A 10,729-nucleotide genomic window follows, 5' to 3' on the forward strand; every position below is an offset into this window, starting at 1 on the left:
TAGATTATTTTTCAAATTAGTTACAATAAATCTTGTTCCATTACAAAGTCCTTTCTTAGTATTTAAATTTCTTAATAGGATTATTATAGCACTGACTTTTATTTTAAGTCGATGAACTGGCATTCCAGAAGGTGTCAGAGAGTTCAAAAACTCTGTTGGAAAATTTAATTGCTCCTGTGGATCATCACTTACAATAAAGTCAATTGAGAGATATTCCTTTTCCTCTCCTTCCATTTGACAAAGGATTGTGTCATTAATTTTAAAAGTATCCTCATTTTTAGGACAAAGTATCGCTCGATCTGGATTTTCTCTAATCCGTTCCATGGTGATTCTATCACCAAAAATTTCATTAATAAGAGATTCTTTTGATATAAAATCTTTGGGGATTTCAATTGTATCGAGATGTAGTCCATCCTTATTTGATAATTTACCATCTCCGAGTTGCATTAGCCAATTTGAAAATTCTTTTTCTTCCGCAATTCTCATATTTTGTTTTAATTTAACTTGAGTTACGTTCCTCCATATAGGATTGTATTTTACAATCGATTCAATTATAGCTGCTTTTTGTGCATGAGGCACTACTGGGAGATTTTGTCTGAAATCTCCTGCAAATAAAATTACTTTTCCTCCAAATGGTCGAGGATTCTTCATCAAATCCTTTAAAAGTTTATCAACTGCTGTTAAAGCATGTCCAACAGTCATGCTCACTTCATCCCATATGATTAATTTGGCATTAATCAATTCTCGTGCACCTTGAGAATTTCCTCTAATATTTGATTTAGCTCCATCATCAATTGGGATTGAAAGCTTAAACAGAGTGATAAGTTCTTCCTCCTTTCAGAAGTGTGGCTGCAATTCCAGTTGAAACACATGGAAGAATTATTTCGTTTCTTACTCGAATAACACTTAAAAATGTGTTAAATAGGTATGTTTTACCACTTCCTGCAAACCCGTCAATAAAAAATAACCTCTGAGTTTCATTTTCATTTTCAATTGCTCGCATGACTATATCGTACACGTGCTTTTGCTCAGCATTTAGTGTCGATAATAAATAATCACCACGTATTCTTTCTTCATCCACATTATACTCTGTTACGTAAATATTTATTGGAGTTGTATTTGGCAATTGGAAGTTCTCACAGCTACTTCCATTATTTATCAGAATTTCTTGTATATGGTTTAAAGCCATATTTTCAGGATTTACAACATTGTTATGTACAAAGTCCTCAATCATGAAATCTTTATATTTATTCCAAATAGTTGGTACATCTGTTGGAGTTCCAAAGATGCAAATGTAAGCAAATAATTCTCGAAGTTGTGCAGGCATATTCGATTCTGTTGCTTCTTCCAGCGTTTTTCCCCAAAGATTATCATTTTCTACCCAATTTTTTGCAATTGCTGCATCTTTAAATGTATTATAAAGAACTCCATTTACAATTCTCAAATCTTCAAAACATTTAACTCCAGTCACATGTAGTAGAAGAAGACGGAGATAAAATCTCTCAATATCTTTTATGCTTACTGTATAGAGTCTTGAAATTATTTTTTCACCACCTTTTTTGCGTGGCTTCCACTTAGTTTCTTTTTTATCATATACATAATGATAAGGAATATCTGTGTAAATAAAATTCACTGCATTTTCATCAGATTGATTTAATTTGAACCATGCAGTCAGCGTAGTATCTCGAGTGAGCTCTCTCTGAGCAGCTTGCTCTTCATTTCCTGCTCGAAAATAAACCATATGACGATTAGGCAAATGAACTGCCAATCTGATTACTGTATGAGACCTCATAAACAGATCGTATCCGTTCAGTCTCCATATTGCTTCTGGAGCACTAATACATCTTGCATCCAGGAATGATTTAATTTCATCTATTTTAATTAGCCTTATGCCATCTCGTGCTTGCACTTCAATCGCAGCACAGTCAAATCCTTTATGAATATATTTATATAAATATTTTACGCTCTTCACCGATGAACATATTTCCAAATTGATATGTCGATCATATTTCATGATTAAATATGATGAATATGGCACCATCCATCGATTATCAACTTCTTTGCCTCTAACGATGTATTTTTTACCAAAATTCCTTCGTTGATACATAGGATATCCATTCACATTAGCATTAGTTTCTTCACGAAACTCTTTTGGAAAACCTTTTGAACATTTTCCATCGTCTCCAGTGCAAGGATATCTGTGGGAGGAATCTCCACAAGGACCATGAATCATGTGCTTCAAAATTTTTAAATTTAGTTCTGAATATCTTTCTTCATCAAGGATTTCAGCCCATATCATCATGTCAATAACTTCTTGAAGTCGGGGCTTATCTTCATCACTCAACATTGCAAGTAAATGCAAATGTGGAAGTCCTCTTTTTTGAAATTCAATCACACCTGCATAAGCAATTATATTTCCAAAAATTTTATTATGAATTAGATCATTTAAAATCTCTTTGACATCCAAGTTAAATGTTTTAGCGACCAAATCTGGTCGAAATTCTATTAAACATCCATCAAGATTATCCTTAATTTCTGGGCATTGAGGATTGCAAGTCATTGTAAGTATTTTTTTCAAATATATCTTCTTTCTCTTTAGCCTCCTTCTTCCTCTCTCTCTCTCCCGCCACAAAACATAACAAAAATTTATTTACATAAATAAATAATTATTTATTTATATAAATAAATTATTATTAATATTATTAATATTATTTTTTTATTATTAATTTATTATTAAATAAATATTTTATTGTTATTAATATTATAAATATTATTTTTTTTATTATTTATTTATTAGTTTTTTAGTTTTATTATTGTTTGTTATTTTTATTATTTATGATGTTAGTTTATTAATTTTTTTAAATTAAGTTTTGTAAACTATAATTTTTACATATAATATTACTGTTATTGTTACGTATCCCATATTGCAAATTGTAGAAAATTTAATTATTAATATTATATTTGGGCATATCTCAAACAAAAGTTGTAATATTTATTCTATTAATTTTGAAAAAATAATTAAATTAGCGTATAGAAATTTAAAAAGCAGCGAATTTTATTAAATAATAATTAACAAATAAAAATTTTTAATATATAATTTTTATTAAATATCTAAACATGTAAAAAATACACATATTTAATAATTTAAATAATTATTTTATACCAAATTATATTTTTTTAATTTTTTTATCCTTTTTTTCATCATTGTCATTATTATCTTCTTTCCGCTTTTTATTTTTTTCTGAAATTTATCTTTAAATTCATTCTTCATACACTCCTCCTTCTTTAGCTCCTCTCGTTTTTCAAATTCTTCTAATGCCATTATTAATACATGATCTAGCCCATCTTCAAGTACTGACATTTTTTATTTATATATATAGATTAGGTTATATCTTTATATACAGGGTGTCTGACGTAAGGTGTCACACCGAAAATATACAAGTAGATCTCGTTAAACTGAGTCGAAAAGTCCTATACCATTTTGCAAACAACCACGTAAAATTTCGAGATATTAATTAAAAAAGATCGACCAACGAGCGCGCGAATTACGTCGGGGCGGCCCGCTACATGCTAGGCGCGTGTTGCCTATAGCGATACGGCACGGTACACCGCTTAGCGGGCCGTCCCGACGTAATTCGCGCGCTCGTTGGTCGATCTTTTTTAATTAATATCTCGAAATTTTACGTGGTTGTTTGCAAAATGGTATAGGACTTTTCGACTCAGTTTAACGAGATCTACTTGTATATTTTCGGTGTGACACCTTACGTCAGACACCCTGTATATGTAATAATATTAATTTAAATAAAACGATTCACAAATTTATAAAAAAATATCATTTTATTTAAATAAATTAATTATTGTTTATATTTTTACCATTTTGAAATTCTTCAATTTCTGTTGATATATTTAATTGATTCATCGTTATATTTTTAATTTCAAATCCATTTGTTTCATTTATCAGAACATTTTCTATTTCTTTCGGTATATTATTTTCTTCCACAATTGAATTTTCAAATTCATTTGTATTAATTTGATCATCTTCAATTACTGAAATTTTTTAATTAAAAAATATATTAGATTATATGTTAATGTGATAATATATTAATTTAAATAAAACAATTAACAAATTAAAAAAAAAATAATTTTATTTAAATAAATTAATTATGATTTATATTTACCATTTAGAAATTCTTCAATTTCTTTTTCTATTTCTTTCGGTATATATTTTTCTTTCATGATTGTATTTTCAAATTGATTTGTATTCGTTTGATCAATGATGACATTTAATATGTGAAACCAGCTACTTATATATATAGATATAGATAAATAGATAGTCATTTCTGAAATCACATGTAAATAATACTCATCACCTCTAAGGGGTGATTTTTGCAAAATCTAACTGAACAAAATAATTTAAAAATTTTTACGATTTAAAAAAAACAATACATTAATAAATAAATGCTCTTACTTAATAACAACATTTAACAATCACGCCACTACCAAAAGATGATTTTATTAAAATTATATGTTTCTCTTTTATAACTACAAAGTTTTTTAACATAAAATAACATTTTTTAAATGCGCACGCTAGTGAGTAGATGCGTGGGTGGGTGAGTTGGGGTGTAAAATTAAAAAAAACCACATAGTAGCCATCTCTCATAAATTTGCTAAATTTTGCTACCAATTTCTTGAAAATCGGTCAATAAATTTGTAAATGCGTGAGTGGGTGTGTTGGTGGGTGCGTATGTAGACAAAACTTAAAAAAAATCACATACAGTAACCATCTTTGAAAAATTTGCGAAATTTTAGTACCAATTTAGTGAAAATCGTTTAATAAATGTGTGAGTGTGTGTGTGGATGCGTGGGTGGGTGCGTAAGTAGACAAAACTAAAAAAATCACATACAGTAACCATCTTTGAAAAATTTGCGAAATTTTAGTACCAATTTAGTGAAAATCGTTTAATAAATGTGTGAATGCGTGGGTGGGTGTGTGGGTGGTTGCGTGGGTTAGCAAAACTTTAAAAATTAAAAATTTGAAAATTTTAATACCAATTTCGAATCGTTCACCAATTTCGTGAAAATTAGCGAACTAATGTATTAGTACGTGGGTGGGTGCGTGGGTGGTTGCGAGGGTTTGTTAAAAAAAATCACATATAATAGCCATCCCCGAAAAATTTGATAAATTTTGTTACCAATTTCATGCAAATAGATGAAAAAATATATGATTGCGTAGGTGGGTGCGTGGGTGGTTGCGTGGGTGGGCAAAACTTTAAAATAACCATAATGGTCATCCCTTAAAAATATCGAAAATTTTATTACCAATTTCGAAAACATCGGTTAATAAATATGTGATTGCTTGGGTGGGTGCGTGGGTGAAGGTGTAAAACAAAAAAAATCACATATAGTAGCCATCCCCGAATAATTAGCGAAATTTTGGAACCAATTTATTGAAAATCGGTTAACAAATGTATGAGTGCGTAGGTGGGTGCGTGGGTGGTTGCGGGGGTGGGTTAAAAAAATCACATATACAGGGTGTTCGGGAACTCCGGTGCCAACCGTTGAGGGGTTGTAGGGTAGGTGAAAATATGCAACTTTTATTAATAAACATGTAGTCTCCGACGACGCCTGTCAACGATGCACGACTGCAAAGCAGAGATGGCGCTCCGCGCTCAGCGGCGCCTGCGCACACGTACGAGGCTCTTTCCTTGTGTTCGTGGTGGCAGCGTCTCGAAACTGGCATCTCTGCGACGCAAAGCAGCGAACGCCTAGTCCACACTGATCTCAGTTCAGCGTTTTGTTTCGGAAATTAAATCGACATGTTTACATTTGCGGAGATGACAGACATGCATCTTGTGTTCGGTGAGGCTCGCTGCAATACAAGACTTGCTGAAAGGATCTACCGTGAGAGATTTCCTAATCGGCGACACCCCTGTCGGAAAACATTTGCAGCCATCGATCGTCGCTTGCGGGAACTGGGAACGATGACGGTGAACAGATTAGACACCGGAGCAAGAAGACTTGTCCGGACCGTTGATTTTGAGGAGGATATTCTGGAAAGATTTGAAAATGAACCGTCCACTAACACTCGCGCCATCGGCCATGCTATGGGAGTCGCCCACAATACTGTCTGGAAAGTCGTACACGAACAACAATTACACCCCTACCATCTACAGAAGGTGCAAGCAATGGGCCCAGCTGACTTCCCGCTTCGTGTGAATTTCTGTCAGTGGTACCTTAATCGCCTCGTAGACAATCCACATTTTGGTAGCATGGTTTTGTTCTCTGACGAAGCGCAATTCACAAAGGATGGCCTCTTCAACAGCCGTAACAGCCATCTTTGGAATGACGAGAATCCTCACGCGAAACACATCAGGACCCATCAGCAACGGTTTTCTGTAAACATTTGGGCTGCAATCTTAGGTGATCAATTGATCGGCCCGTTCGTGTTGCCACCTCGCCTGAACGGGAACAATTACTTGCAGTTCCTCCGCGAAACCCTGCCTGAGTTAATCGAAGATGTGATGTTGTTTGTACGTAATCAGATGTGGTATCAGCACGATGGTGCGCCGGCCCATTTCTCCCGAGCAGTGCGGGACTATCTTGATCAAACCTACCCTGGTCGCTGGATAGGCAAAGGAGGTCCAGTTGCATGGCCACCTCGCTCCCCAGACTTGACTTCTCTGGATTTTTTCCTTTGGGGTCATGTAAAGAGCCTAGTGTACGCCACTCCTGTAGAAACAGTAGAGGACCTGACTGCGAAGATCTTCAATGCTTGTGAGGTCGTCCAGCATACACCAGGCATTTTCGAACGAGTTCGGCAAAGTATGGTGCGGCGGTGTAATGCCTGCATTGAATTAGGAGGTCGCCATTTCGAGCATCTTTTGTGATTGCATTTTTTGTGAAGGAAAAATAATAAAGTTACTGGCGTCGACAGGCGTCGTCGGAGACCACATGTTTATTAATGAAAGTTGCATATTTTCACCTACCCTACAATCCCTCAACGGTTGGCACCGGAGTTCCCGAACACCCTGTAGTAGCCATCACCGAAAAATTTGCTGAATTTTTTTACGAATTTATTGAAAATCGGTGAACAAATGTATAAGTGCGTTGGTTGGTTTTTTGGGTGGTTGCGCGGGTGGGCAAAACCCACGCAACCACCCACAATGTTTTGGAACACCCTAAACACATTGGCGTAAATGGCGTAAAAATCTGTGAAAAAATTATTTTCAGGAAAACATACCCTCCTCTATGAGAAAAAAAAATTTTTTTTAAAAATTAAAATAAACCCCACAGCAGCCACCCCCGAAAAATTTGCAACATTTTGGTACCTGTTTCACAAAAATCGGTCCACAAATGTGGAAGGAGTTCGCGTACATACAGACAGACAGACAGACGGACGGCACTTATATATATAGATAAAAAATTAAATAAATCAAATAAATGTGAGAATATAATGAATGAAAATAATGGCATTAAACAGAGTGAAATAGTTAGAGAATGTGAGAATGTAATGAATGAAAATAATAGCATTAGCCAAGGCGACGAATATAAAAATGGTAAATATTAAAAAATAATTAATTAGTTAATTTATAAAAAATAATTTTATTTAATGTAATTGTACACACATAGTTTATTGTTTAAAAAATTGCAGTACTTCAAGATGAGCTTGATTATTTATTAATAAATAATCAAGATGAGCTTGATTATTTATTAATAAATAAATCCAATGAAAGTGAAAATGCAATAATAAATGAAAATAATGGAGATGAAATGAAAAGTATTACAATCGAAGAAACAACTGGACAAAGCGAAATGGATAAAGAAATTATGGAATTTAAAAATGGTAAATAGTAAAAAATAATAAATTTTTGACAAAAAAATTATTTATTTAAATTGTAATAAATTTTTAATAATTATAACATTTACTAATCTAACTATTTTACATCTGTGTGAATAATTTACTAGCTATTGTATATCGCTAATCTAGCTATTGCATATCTATATGAATATTTTTTAAACATTGTTTTTAAATTAATATCTACATATAAAATTAATAAAAATAAAATAAAATATATAATTTAAAAACAATTATAAATTTATATTATTATTTCTATTAATTTTAATATCATTATTTTAATCTTTTTATTATTAGTAATATCTATATATATAAGTTCCGTCCGTCTGTCTGTCTGACCGCGAATTACTTCCACATTTATGGACCGATTTTCTCGAAATTGGTACCAAATTGTTGCAAATTTTTCGGGGATTGCTACTAATGTGGTTTTTTTAAGTTTCTACCCACCCACGCACACCCACCCACGCATTCACGCATTTATTGACCGATTTTCACGAAATTGGTACCAAAATTTCGCAAATTTTTCGTAGATGATGACGATGTGTTTTTTTTAGTTTTATACCCCCACCCACGCACCCACCCACGCACTCACCCACGTATATTCACATATTCATTGACAGATTTTCACGAAATTGGTACCATAATTTTGCAAATTTTTCGGGGATCGTTAATTTGTGGTTTTTTAAAGGTTTTTTTTTAAGTTTACACCCACCCACGCATTCACGCATTTATTGACCGATTTTCACGGAATTGGTACCAAAATTTCGCAAATTTTTCGGGGATGGCTACTATGTTGTTTTTTTTAACTTTTGCCCACCCACTCACCCACCCACGCACCCACCCACATATTCACATATTCATTGACAGATTTTTATATAATCTATATCAATCATTTAACTTAGGATTAATCAATCAGTTATTTATTTATATTAAATCACATTAAATTTGAACTATATTATTGCTTTATAAGCTTCATAAGATAATTTAAATTATTTATTAAATATATATTAAAATTACGTATTGTTATATAATATTTAATGTAATATATCTACGTATATACGGTACGACGCAGATAATTATGCCTCAAAAGAGATATTTGCGTTGACGTTCGACAGCTTTGTACCCTCGCGGAAAATCTCCCATAAAAACGAGAGCGAAACATTTTTCTTAATATTTTTTAAGGAAGAATGCAACGTATCGGCGCCAACGTTCGGCTGCTTTGTACCCTCGCAGAAAATCGGTCGTAAACGAGAGCGAAACATCTTCCTAAATATCTTTTTAAGGAAGAATTGCGATAATTTTGAGAGGGATGGGGGTTAAAACTTATGGAGAGAGTCTGTCTCCGCGTCAAAAAGTCTTTAGCATTCGACGAGTTAAAGTGTCCTATGCGAAGTATCAGTGGCACAGTGTAGTGAGTTAAAAAGAAATGGAAAATGATAATAATTTCGAAGCGATATTAGACGAGTCGTCTGACGAAGATCACGCGCTGTCGGATGACAGTAATTATATTAGTAATTGCAGTGAGGACCTTACGGATATTTACGACAAGGTAGTGGACAATTCACAAATTCTTGCGCTAAACGGACGTACAAAAGTTTGTACAATATACTTTTATTATTCGACGAGTACTGATCAAGCTCTATGTACTACATGTATGATCTCTATTCAAGACTTCGGGCACATGTATGCTGTTCGGAAGCATGTGATTCAATTACACGACGCAGTGGAGAGTCGATCGTGCTGCAATTGTAGAAATCCATTGTATATAATAATTCCATGCAATATGTGTTTATTGTGTGCCCTATTTGCACACAATAAACTTTGGGAGATTGTGCTGGGACACTTAAAGTGAGAATTCTGAAAGTGAAGATGGCGTCTCAGGAAAGATTGAAGAACATTCCAGTGACTTCGATGGTGCATTATTTAAGAAATCGCGAACTTGATGTGCAAAAACCTCAAGCAAGAGATGTGACCCATTTTCTGCAATCTCATGAAAGGAAATTAATGGGAATTACCGTATGTAACTGCGTCACATCATCTAAACACAACCGAATCGCGTGTTTTCAGCGTCGATATCAAAAGGTATTACATTTTTTAAGTGGACAACCGAAAGTTAATAGGAACCCAATGAATATGACATTGCCACCATGGCCATTATTGCTATTACCATCCAACTCAGATGTGTTGCCATCCGAATCGGAGGAGTCGCCAGAACATAATATTCTGAACTCAGACTTAGAAATCGATGAGTCGGATGTGAGGGACGAAGATTGAGAGTGTGTTGTAAGTATTTCTTTTTAATTTAAAAATTGTTAAAATAATTAATAAAAATTTTTTTTTCTGTCACAGAAGGGACCCCTCGCAGTAGTCCCACGGCCGTCGTCTTGCCACCCCCACCATCGTCGGCACAGCCGCCCGACCGCCTCACCACCGTTGCCGCCACCACTGCCCAGCCGCTGCTCCTCCGCTTGCCGCCGACGCATTAAAAATTTTTATATATTATAATATTTATATTCTTATCTTTATATTCTTATCTTTATATTCTTAGTGTTTATATTCTTATCTTTATATTCATATTATATTATTATATTCTTATATATTATATTTTAAATTTTAAATTCACATTCATACGCACACACACACACACACACACACACACACACACACACACACACACACGCACGCACAAAATTATAAATATTACGCATACTCATTTTAAGATTAAAATTATTTTAAATATTAAAGATTAAAAATTATTTTAAATATTAAAAAATATATAGTTTATTTTAGAATAATTCCTCTTTCCATCTATATTAAGAATATTATAAAAGAATTATTATATATTAATATTATTATAAAATAATTATATATTAA

The sequence above is a fragment of the Prenolepis imparis genome, unplaced genomic scaffold (assembly GCF_030444845.1).
Source record: "Prenolepis imparis isolate NDT839.2.m4 unplaced genomic scaffold, iyPreImpa1.0 SCAF_31, whole genome shotgun sequence".
NCBI lineage: Eukaryota > Metazoa > Arthropoda > Insecta > Hymenoptera > Formicidae > Prenolepis > Prenolepis imparis.